This window comes from Leucoraja erinacea, chromosome 13, assembly GCF_028641065.1.
Source record: "Leucoraja erinacea ecotype New England chromosome 13, Leri_hhj_1, whole genome shotgun sequence".
Taxonomy (NCBI): domain Eukaryota; kingdom Metazoa; phylum Chordata; class Chondrichthyes; order Rajiformes; family Rajidae; genus Leucoraja; species Leucoraja erinaceus.
Window position 1 is genome coordinate 34,061,358 of NC_073389.1, and position 12,732 is coordinate 34,074,089.

Below are 12,732 nucleotides of genomic sequence, written 5' to 3' on the forward strand. Positions count from 1 at the left end.
TAACCTTCCATCTTTGGCAGGTGGGAGGAAACCGGAGAAAACAGGAGAAGCCCACAGTCACAGGGAAAATGTACAAACTCTACCCAAACAGCACCGGAGGTCAGGATTGGACCAAAATTACATGAACTATGAAGGAATAACTCTATTAGCATTGTTTCACTTTCCAGCTAAAGTTTTAGCACATGAAGTACCCCGGTACTTGTAATATGAATGTGTGTTTTGTGCTCTTTGATGCCTGTGCATGAAGCATATCCTCATACTGTTCCAGAAGCTTCTTTAAAAATGGTCATAATGTATTCACCATAAATATATTCTTCCAGCTCACCATCAATACTTTCAACCAGGCCTTCACTGCAAGCGTTAGTTCGTTCATCTCTGCCCATTTTAAAGAGCTCCACGCATCACCTCTCATGATGTCCTCAAAACATGTCACCAGCTTTCACGTGTTTTTTGACACATTTTTAATCCAATGCATACTGTGTTCAATATTTGTATCAATATCTTGCCACGTGCTCTTGCTTTCTACAGTTTAAGCATCTTGATGACCTTAACTGACACGTTTGTCTGAATGGTTCCCGGTGCAACAATAGTAGGGTTTCTTTCCAGATGCATTAATTGTGCCACTCACACTCACGTGATCCAGCCTCAACACCATTGTTCTGTATATCAAGTCACTCTACATTCTGTGCCTGTCAAATTTCCTTTGTTTAGGGTCCATTTCCGTATTTAGTCATAGAGTTATACAGCAAGGAAACAGGCCCTTCGGCCCACTCTTACATACTGAACAATATGCCTTGCTGAGCTAGTTCCACACCTGCATTTGACCCATATCCTTCCAAATATTTCTGATCCATGAATCTGTCCAAATGTCATTTAAACTTTGTAATTTTACCCACCTCTACCACTTCTTCTGGCAGTTCATTCCCGTACTGTGTGAAAAGGTTGCTCCTCATGTCCCATTTAATCATTTTCCCTCTCACTTTAAACCTATGCACTCTAGTTTTAGTTTCTCCTATTATGGGAAAAAGACCATCCACCTTATCTATACACCATAAGATTTTATAATCTTCGCTAAGGTTAATCCTCAGCCTCCTCCTCTCCAGGGAAAACAGACACAGCCTATTCAGTCTCTCATAACTCAAGCCCTCCAGTCCCATAAACATCCTTGTAAAACCTGCACCCTCAGTATCTTAATCACATCCTTCCCATTGAATGGTATCCAGAACTGCTCACAATATTCCAGAAACCATCTCACCAATGACCTATACAACTATAATATGAGGTCCCAACTCTTGTACTCATTGCTCCATCCAACAAAGGCAAGCATCCCGTACATATGCCTTCCTCACCACTTTGTAGCTATCTTTCAGTTTCAATCAGGCATCAGATCTAGTTTGTGTAATAACTTGGACTGGGTATACTACATCCACATGTTAGTCCTTCCACAGCTCATTTTGCAGTATGCTTTCCAAGAATGCACTGAAGCTGCAATAGATTTTTTAGGACAACACTATAATCACTAACCTCTGATAATCACTTCCAGACCTATTATTTTGCACAATCTCCACTGGCTCTGGATTGAATTGATTTTGCAGCTTTTCTGTTACTTTGTTAAATGGGACTTCAATTGACCTGTGGGCTTGCCAGGTAAGTGCGCCAACATCAATTTAGTATTTGGCCTATTTCTATCACCTTCCTTTGTGCACGTCTGTCCTCATTCTGAGCATTTTCATCTGCATCCTTTGTTTTTGATGATATTAATTACTGTAAGGCACATAATTCATTTGATATATAAATCAAGCGATTCTCATACTTTCCCATAACTACCAAGATTGCCAATAGGAAATGAAACTCATAAAACTGCAGATGCTGGAAATCAGAAGTGGCCAGTTCTGATGCAGACAGAAAGAAAGAATAGGTTTGCTAAAGTTGGAGAATTCAATGTTGAGTCCTGCAGGCTGCAATGTGCCCAGACAGAGGGTAAGTTGCTGTGCTTCAAGTTTGCGTTGGATATCATAACGGTGCAAAACAGTCACCTTATCTGTGTTTGGTTTGAATTGGAAGAAGTCCAAGGGAATCGCTACTTCACCCGGAAAGACTTTGGGTCCCTGGGTGGTGAGAAGGGGAAAGATGAAATGGCAAGTGTTTCATTTCCTGCATTTGTACGGGCAAGTGGTATAAGACCCGATGTTGGGGGAGTCCAAAACCAGCGGTCACAGTTTAAAAATAAGGGGTAGGCCATTTATGACTGAGATGAGGAAAAACATTTTCAGCCAGATAGTTGTGAATCTGTGGAAATCTCTATCACAGAAGGCAGTGGAGGCCAATTCACTTGATGTATTCAAGAGAGAGTTACAGTAGATATAGCTTTGAAGGTTAACAGAATCAATGGATACGGGAAAAAAGCAGGAACAGGATCCTGATTCGGGATGATCAGCCGTGATCATATTGAATAACAGTGCTGGCTCGAAGGGTATACTCCAGCACTTACTTTCTATGTTTCTATGTAAGACAATGAATAGTTGGTGGAAATGGGAGAGAGAACTAGGGAGCCACAATGGCAGTGATCCCTTGAAAATAATTAGAGAGGAAGGAGAGGGGAATATGTACCTGGTGGTGACATTTTGTCGGAGCTGTCAGATATTACAGAGGCTGATCCATTGCAGTGGTGGTGGAAGGCAAGGGGAAGGTACGGTGAAGGGGTTGTCACTGGGTGGGGAAGATTCCTGAAAGAGAAAAAGGGCCAGAGGCAGAGGCGATGAAAGAAGAGATCAAGATCACGGTGGGCCCGGAACTCGTTGTGGTCATAGGGGTATAAGGTAGGACCTATGCTGAGTGAAAATCTGACAAGGGTAAGGGCAGGGCCCAGTGGGGGTCAGAGAGGTGGAAGGAGGCTTAGGGTGGCACTGTGGTGCAGCAGTAGTTGCTGCCTTACAGCAACAAAGACCCGGGTTCAATCATTACTACGGCTGCTGTTTGTACGGAGTTTGCACATTCTCCCTGTGACCACGTGGGGATTTTCTGAGTGCTCCGGTTTCCTCCCACTTTCCAAATATGTGCATATTTGCAGGTTAATTGGCTTTGGTAAAAATTGAGGTCGGTAACGTGATCGTCGGTCGGCATGGACTCGGTGGGCCAAATGGCCTGTTTCTACGCTGTATCTCTAAAAACTAAACTGAACTAAACTAAACTTCTGTGGGGGGGGGGGATGAGGAGGGTTCAGGGGGGATGGGGGGTGTGGGGGGGAGGGGTGGTGTAGGAATGGGTGGGTGGTAGGAGAAGTGGCTTGGTTGGAATAGAAGAAAGGGCAGCAGGACCCAATGGTACCATTATTGAGCATTTATGTTGAAAGGGTGGGGGGAGGCAGTAGGACCCAGGAGTGTCAGTCCATGTGATGCAGTTGTTGTTAGCAGTGTGAAGGCCCCTAACGTGGAACCAATAATATGGTTCCTGCAAGTGTTTCTGTAGAAATTGGAGGAGTCATTGGAGATTTGCTGAACTTCCTTAGTCTTCTGAGGCATTGGTGTGCATTCTTGGCTCTAGCTTCAGTGTAGTTGGTCCAAGACAGATTGTAGGTAATATTCATGCCAAGGAACTTGAAGCTCTCCACCATCTGCACTTCAGCACCATTGATGCTGACTGGGGCACGAGCATCACCTCGTTTTCTGGAGTCAGTACCTGGCTCCTTTGTCTTGCTGACATTGATGGAGGGGTTGTCGGTGCGGTTGCCAAATGTCCCATATTAGGGCTAAATTGGTTTGTCCTGTACGGGACCACCCTTGTCCCGTATTTGCCCGCTACTAATCGGGTCGAGGGGACTGTTGGGTCGGATCGTCGCATCTGGCCCCGCCTTACCCATTCCGACATAGTCCAGCCCATAGAGTGCAGCAGCAGTGCCTCGCCTGTGGCCCCTCGGCAGCCCGGCCAGCTGTTCGACCTTCGGACCTTTGCTTACCGCCGACTTCTCATGGCCGATCATCGGGTAATGAGTTGGATGGGACGCTGAACTTTGCGCGCGACGTTGCGTGGGCCAAAACTCCACAGCTGGCCCGCTAGCTGGGTTTGTGTGCAGTCCAGCACTCAGGCATGGCCGAGTCGGTCAACTAATTGCCGTTGGGAATTTGTCCCGTATTTTGTCCTTTTGTCCATTATTTGGGAGTGAGAAAGTTGGCAACCCTAGTTGTTGGCTTGATACCGTATTACTAAGCTCTCTGTCTCCTTCCTGTACTCTTTCTTATAATTGTTCGAGATCCAGCCCACTTTGGCGGTGCCATCTGCAAATGGAGTTAGTGCAGAATTTGGTCGCACATTCGTGAGTGTATTGGAAGTATAGGAAGGGGCTGAGAATACACTGGTGGCATTGGTATTGAGGATTATAATGAAGGATGTTTTGTCACCAATCCCCACTGATTGTGGTCTATAGGTTAGAACGTCAACAATCTAGTTGCAGAGGGGGAAGGTGTGCCGACATAGATCCAGGGTTTTGGAAAGGGCTTTGGTTGGGATTATGTTATTAAAGGCAAAGCTATCATCAATAAATAGCTGGCTGATATAGGTGACCTTGTTATCCAGATGCTCCAGTGATGAGTGTAGGGTCAGGGAGATGGTGTATTTTGTGGACCTCTTGCGACATGGGTAAATCACAGTAGGTCAAGGGTCTGGGAGGCTGGAGTTAATGTGCACCCTGCCCCACCTCTCAAAGTACTTCATGATGGTTGAAAGGGACTGGATCAGGGGAGAAAGGATAGAATTAAGGTGGGAAGAAATAAATTGAGCAGGGCAAGAGAAGCTTGAACCAGTTGGCTTGGCTGAGCTGTCCTGCTTCGGATAGCTAATAAACCAGAATCTGCAATTCCTTTCTTCCATGCTCAACTCTGCACCTTGGACCTGCCATGATTAATTGTCAGCTTCTCATACTCACCTCCCCAATTCAGTCCCTTGAGGTTACTTTGCCACTGCTCAAGATTACAAATGATTCTCTGCCTCAAGCACTAAGTGACTCGCTGCTCCAACAAACAACTGTCAAATGATTTTCAGTGTGCTTATCACATTACTTGTAGGAACTTGAATTCCCGACTGTGTTCATTTTCATTTAAATCTGCCTTGTCCACGTTACCTCATGATGCTCCTTGTCTCCCACAAGGGATATCCTCCCCTAGCACAGAATGCAGCAACAACAACTCAAATAACCCCACAGCATTTAGGACAAAGCAACCCACCGTAGTATCTAAATCCTGGAAGATCTGCCTACCATTACCGTGAGAGTAGGGTACTTTCACCAGAAAGACTACAGGTTCAACAAGGTGACTCACCACCTCCTCAAGGGCAATTAAGGATACGTAATAAATGCCAGCTTTGTTGTTGATACCCAGATCCTGATGTGAATACTTAGGGACGGCACAGTAGCGCAGCGATAGAGTTGCTGCCTTGCAGTGCCAGACACCCGGGTTCAATCCTGACTCCAGGAGCTGTTTGTATGGACTTTCTATGTTTTCGCCGTGTGGGTTTTCCCTGGGAGCTCCACATTCCAAAGATGTACAGGTTTGTAGGTTAATTTGCTTCGGTAAAGATTGTAAATTGTCCCTGGTGTGTAGGATCGTGTTGGTGTACAGGATGATTGCAGATTGGCGCGGACTCGGAATTAAAACTTTAATTCTTTAACTCAGAATTAAAACGGGCCACCTGTTCTCCCTGCCTTCTCCCTCCTGCAACTTGTGCTCGTTTCCTCAATTTTCCAGTGCTGATGTTGACTGGAATTGTTGACTTTTGATTTCCTTGCAGATGCTGCCTGGCCTGCTAAAAGTGTCCAACATTTTCTGATCCTGATAGCACAAACTATCAGTTGCATTTCTTAAAACTGCTATCAATCAGCACTTTTGTGTCCCAGCCAGCGAAGTGGGTTTGTAGTAAATTATATTTCCCTAAGTTTTGACCATTCCACAACTTGTCTATAGATGAACAAAATGTTCTGCCACAGATGTTTTTGACTTTTTTTTAATGTACCATTTGAATGATAAATTAACCTTCTGGGAAGCATTTGAGGAGCATTATTGTAGGTGATTGGATAATCTTCTTTCATAATGAATGAATACTTCACCGACATTACTAAAGTAGATTGTGTGGTCATGATCTCATTGTTATGGATATTGAATTGTACAGCAGAGAAATTAGCCCTTTGGCTCATAATATCTATGCCGACCAGTATGCCTATCTGTACACTGTGGACGGCTTGATTGTAATCATGTATGGTCTTTTCACTGACTGGATAGCACACAACAAAAAAGCTTTTTACGTGTACCTCAGTACCTGTGACAATAAATAATCCAAACTAAACTTTACTAATCCCACTTGCCTGCATTAATTTCATATCCCCAATGCTCTGCTCATTCAGGTATCTGCCAAGATAACTCTTAAATGTTGTTACTATTCATTTCTTCACCACCTCTTCTGGCAACTCATTCCAGACACAAATTACTCTTTGTATGGAAACATTTACCCCTCAGATCCCTTTTAAACCCACCCCCTCTCTCCTTAAACCCATGCCTCTTGATTTAGGCACATTTGCAATGGCAAAAAGACCGACTCTCTACCCTATCTGTGCCTCACTCATGTCATATTTTATATGCCTCTCTCACATCATATCTTAGCCATCTTTGCTGCAGCGAAAACATACCTAGCCTGTGTAAACTCTTCGTATAACTCAAGCCCTCCAATTGAGGGAACATGCTTGTGAATATTTTCCGCACCCTCTCTGTAGCATGTCAACCAATTGTTATTTCAATATTTTACATGAAGATAATGATTCATTTGGAGATACAGTGCGGAAACAGGCCCCTCGGCCCACCAAGTCTGCACGGACCAGCGATCACCCCGGACACTAACCTATACACACTAGGGACAATTTTTACAATTTATCGAAGCCAATTAACCTGCAAACTCATACGTCTTTGAAGTGTGGGGAGGAGACCAGGACACCGGGGAAAAAACCACGTGGTCACAGGGAGAATGTACAAACTCCATATAGACAGCACCCGTAGTCAGGATCGAACCCAGGTTTGGCGCTGTAAGACAGCAACTCGACCACTGCCCCACCTCTGTGAGATATTCATGAGCTGTAAAATGCTTTGGAAGTGGGGAGAGGGGGATCTGACAATGAATAGCATGATGAATAGGCAAGTTCTTTCAATGAATAAATCTATTTCCCACATTCAGGTTGTTCACTTTTTGTTTGCGTCAATAAAATGCTTTGCCCAGCTGTATTCCTGAAGCTAGTGACAGTGGAGCATGGTGCAAACCTGATGAAAGCAACATTAAAAATAGAATTTTAACATAGTAATCAATTGCTGTGGGATGGCTGGTTACAAAAATATGCAGTTGTTCCTGGATGTGATTATTATTCAAGCACATGTGTGAAGATTGATGGTACTCAGTTAAAGGAAGAATAAATTGAATTTTCTTTTTAAAAGGAAAGCGATTTTAAAAGCATGTTCCTTTTTATCAATTCCTCCTCACCAATCCAGGGAACATCCAGTACCTCCTTTGTAACCCCACGAGCTCAAACTGTCAAAGAATAAATGCCGAAGTTATGAAATTTCCAAGCAAGTAGTGAGGAACCTTTACTTTCTGTCAGTTCCTGTGGGTCTAAAGATCCTTAAGTGCATTTTTCTTTTTGGAGTCTTGTCTGGGTTAACATTGCTGGGTAATATATGAAAGGGAGATTGCCTTTGAAGTGAGTTTGAATATATTATGTGATTACATTCTGTGTATTTTTTCATCTCAATTTATCCCACTGTGCAAAATCTACTGATGTGCAGCAGTGTCTCACTGTGATTTAATGCTGATACAGTGGATCTAGTTGAAAATAAAAGTCTGCAATTATATACGGGCTTTCCATTTGCCAAATGTTAAAGAACTGAAATGCAGCAAACAACTGGAATGCTGGAAGAAGTCAGCAGGTCTACCAGCATCCATACAGTTGAATTGAAATGAATCGAAAGATCGAGCATGGTAGTAGTAGACCCTTTGGTTCACCAAGTCCACGCCAATCACCTGATCGCACCAGTTCTACTGTATGTTATCCACTTGCGAATCCACCCCCTACACAAAAGGGGCAACTTACAGCGGCCAATTTACCTACCCAACCAAACCCGCATGTATTTCGAATGTGAAAGGAAACCGGAGCCTCGGAGAAAACCCACGCGGTCACAGGAAGAACTTCACGCAGACAGTACCCGAGGTCAGGATCGAACACGGGTTGTTGGTGCTGTGAGGCAGCAGCTCTACCAGCTTAGCCACTGTTCTTCCAGCATTGTGATTTTTGTTCCTGGTTCATCCATCGGCAGTCTCTTTTGTCTTCATACAGAAAAGCAGCTCTTTTATCACAGTCACTTCAACTGTTTTACTGAAGATTGAGAGATAAACAGGTAAAGTGCAAGTCATAGTAACGCATTATTTTCTTCTTGTACACTCACAAACTTTGTACGTCACCCACACTTCTCACAATCCCTCCACTAAATTCTCAGAGAGAAGAGTGACATATAATTCTGGGTATAAAAATTTAATTCAGTTGGATATTAAAAAGGTATTTCACTGTTACTCCATCTCCTGCCAACCCCCCAACTTAATTTCTTCCCCGGCTAAGTTGCTAAGGCCAGTTCAGGCGGTTTGGAACCGTTGCACTGTTTTTTACCCAAGATGATCTTCTCACCATGCATTCACACCGTGTTTTTCCACCATTGTGTCATTGCTCTTTCCTGCTCAAAAGCTCATTGATACCTTTGTATCTTCAGACTTGACAATTGCAACGGACTCACGGGAGTCCCCATCTTCAACCTTCCATAAACGCTAGGCCAAAATCAAACTGCTTTTAAGTCCTTACACCATTCCTCTCCCCGCCACCCTTCCCATGCCATCTCTGTGATCTGCATTGATTCTTTGGGTCATGTGCATGGCACTGTTGCTGGGCCCCAGTTCCAATTGCTCCATCATTGTCAACCATGCTTTCAGCTGCCAAGGTCCTATGCTTAGGAATTTCTCCCCGACACCGCCACTTCTGCAGTACGCATTTACTTCCTTTAAGATGCTCCTTAAAATTACAGTTTGACAACATTTCTCTGAAGAGTCACGGGAAATCTAACTGTAGGAAGGAACTGCAGACGCCGGTTTAAACTGAAGATAGACACGAAATGCTGGAGTAACTCAGCAGGACAGACAGCATCTCTGTAGAAAAGGAATGGGGGATGTTTTGGGTTGAGACCCTTCTTGAGAACAACATAGCACTGGGTATGCTATTTCAACTGGATCGCTAATTGTATGTGTTCCAGAAAGTGCTAAATTTGTACTACCTTTACATTTCTGTCAGAATTCATTGATGGATGGCATAGAAGACTACTGACTAAAGGCTACTAAATGGGATAAGTATAGATAGATTCTTGATGGTTAGCATGGGCACGGTCTGTTTCTGTAATGTACAACTCTATGAAAAACTATTGAGATTTTCCATTGGTTGTAAGGCCCATATACCAATATACAAATGTTAAAAACATCATGTTTTAAAGTTTTACAAATACACCCAGCAATGATTAAAACAGCAACTTGCTTTTTAAAAATGTATTGATAGCTGCCACAAGCATGTAAATCTCTTGCTCCCTTCCAGGTTTGAAGCATCTCAAGTTTCCCTTTTGTTCTTTCTTCCCTTCCCCCTCTTTCCCTGCCTTTGAACTTGCTTAAAATTTGTTACATTGCATTTATTGCCCATCCCCAGATGCTGGCCTTGCCAGCGACAACCACATCAATTGAATGAGCAAAAAAATGTTTGTGATCTCATATGCGGTCGAGTATCGTTAAGTGGCATGCCTTACCAAATGCATCACCAGTGCGAAACAATTAATCACACTCTCACTAATCTATCTGCATCTTCTAGTTCTAGGCACTGTTGATCTCCCTATCTAGTAGCATTAGAGCCAATCAAAAGGAATTCAGCTGGCTAATTCCTGGGGTGAGAGGGATGTCCTGGAAAGAGAGGGTAAACAGTTTGGGACTGTATTCCTTGGAGTTTAGGAGAATGAGACATATAAGCTTCTGAGGGGGCATGACAGGGTGGATGTTGAAATCCTTTTACTTGTGGGAGAGTCTTCAAATGAAGAAATATTGTTTGCTTGGACGGCATACAACTCAGCAGTACTATAATTGATTTCTCTAACTTCTCCAACCTTGTTTTCCCTCTCTCTCCTTCCCTCCCATATCCTAGTACTCCGACTAGTTCTACTGAGTAAATATTACTGATTGTATGCCGCATTGTCTCCTTCCCCTCAACTAACTGTGAAGCATTCTATGTTTTCCTTACCATTATCCACTTTGATCTGCCGATTTCACACCTTACCCTTCTATATCTCTAGACTCCCTCTTCCCTGACTCTCAGTCTGAAGAAGGATCTCGATCTGAAATGTCACCCATTCCTTATCTCCAGAGATGCTGCCTGTCCAACTAAGTTACTTTAGTATTTTGTGTCTATCTTTGGTATAAACCAGCATCTCAGCTCCTTCCTACAGACAGATATCATTCTGCCCCAAAGCAAGGAATACTTGCTTACATTGTCCATAGTGCATAAATCTGAAAAGACTGCAGGTGTGTGGGAATTGAGATGAACGGGCTGACTAGGAATGACAGATTCTTTTCTTTACAATGAATTTCACCATAAGCCACACACCTGCAATCTTTTCGGATTTATGCACTATGGACAATGTAAGCAAGTATTCCCGACCGCCGGCCTGCGGCCTATAACATCGTGAAGCCGAAGTCTCCGGTAGGAAGCGGCCGATTTGGAACCTCCAAGCCGCGGAGTGTCCGCCCGTCCCGACATCGGAGTTTCGAGCATCCCGACGAGATGGCCTGTACATCGGGCCGTCCGTAGTTCATGGCCCCGACCACGGATGAACAAAGGAGGAAGACTGACTGAACGTCATTGCCTTCCACCACAGTGAAGAATGTTGATTCCACTGTGGTGGATGTTCATTCTATTGTGTATTGTGCTCTTTTTGATCGCGTGGCTGCATGGTAAGTCAAATTCCACTGTACCTTAATTGGTGCATGTGGCAATAAATTAGTACTTGAACTTGAACTAGTTGCAATTTGTGGAACCAGTCATTTGAAATGGAGGTGCGCAGATTTTCTTTGTGCAGAAGATCCTCTCTACATCTAAGAACTAAGGAGGATAACTTACTAGAGGATTTAAAGAAGAGAGAGATGCATTTTTGAAATGTCTGGTTGTTAAAGACTATGGGGAACTGGCAGAAAAGAGGAGTTGAGGCCAGCGTGGCAAAGAAATGATCATATTGAATGGCAGTGCAAGTTGCTCACTTCAACTCCTACTGTCGCGTGTATTCCTAATGCTCATAGGCTGTAATAAGCATAGTACTGTTGCAAAGCTAACAACTATATCTCACACTGCCAGCTATTTAACCAGGGCCAATAGAAATGTTCTGCGATGCTACAAAAATACTCGAGACATCATGTGGAGGCAATGACTGCCATTTTGGGATGTCTGTTTCCGAGTCTGGCTTATGGTGAAATCATTGTAAAGAAAAGAATCTGCCATTCCTAGACAGCCTGTTCATCTCAATTCCCTCACACCTGCACTCTTTTTGGATTTATGCACTATGGACAATGTAAGCAACTATTCCTTGCTTTGGGTCAGAACAATGCCACAGCTAATTGAGCTGCTGCCTCTTGCAGCTCTCATTCAGTGGTGAATGGCGTTTGTACATTCTCACTGCTTGGGTTCTCTTTGGGTGCTTCAGTTTCCTCCTACATCCCAAAGTGGTGTGGGTTTGGAGATACATTATCCCCAATATAGATGAGTGTGGAATCTGGGGGTGTGATGGTGTAATGTGATAAGGCTGAAATGAGCAGTGCAGCATTAGTGTAAAAGGTTGTTTGATGTTTAGCATGATTCAGTGGGCTGCAGGGCCTGTTTCCCTAGTGTAGGACTTCATGACTTACGTCATTTCATTCCTCACATCACCTTGCTCCTCTTGTTTTGTTTTCCTATTTCAGGCACTTTCAAACTGCAACTGGTCAGGCAGTGAAGAATTACAGGTTACAGGATGTGAGTCTTTATTTTCCACGGCATAGGACTACAAGGGCAGAGAGATTATAAACACTGATTAGGTTACAGCGAGAGCACAGTGGTCATACCGTTCTGCTCACCTCACTACAGGAAGGACGTGGTAGCACCAGAGAAGATGGAGATTACAAGGGTGATGCTTGGGTGGAGATGATAGTTATGAAGAGAGACTCTCCAGATTGGGCTTGTTTGCTTTGAAGCAAAGGGAGCTGAGGGGAAGCTTGACTGAGGTGTATTAATAAAAGAGAGGGTAGGAAAGAACTGCAGATGCTAGTTTAAATCAAAGGTGGACACAAAATGCTGGAGTAACTCAGCGGGACAGGCAGCATCTCTGGAGCGAAGGAATGGGCGGCGTTTCAGGTCTCAACCCTATCTATCTAGAGAAGGTAAACAGGTTTAACTAGTGGACAACTAAGCTGTAGAATGTTTGGAGGCGTTGAGTAAAATACTTTGTGCTTAACAAGTAGTGAGGGCCTGAAAGCGTGGTAAAGGCAGGACAGGATCCTAATGAACACTTAAAGAGTCATAACCTTCATGTTCAGGAGCCGAGGTCAGGAAGTTTGATTGTCTCAAACTTCAGCCTGCAAGGATGCAATGGACCGAATGGC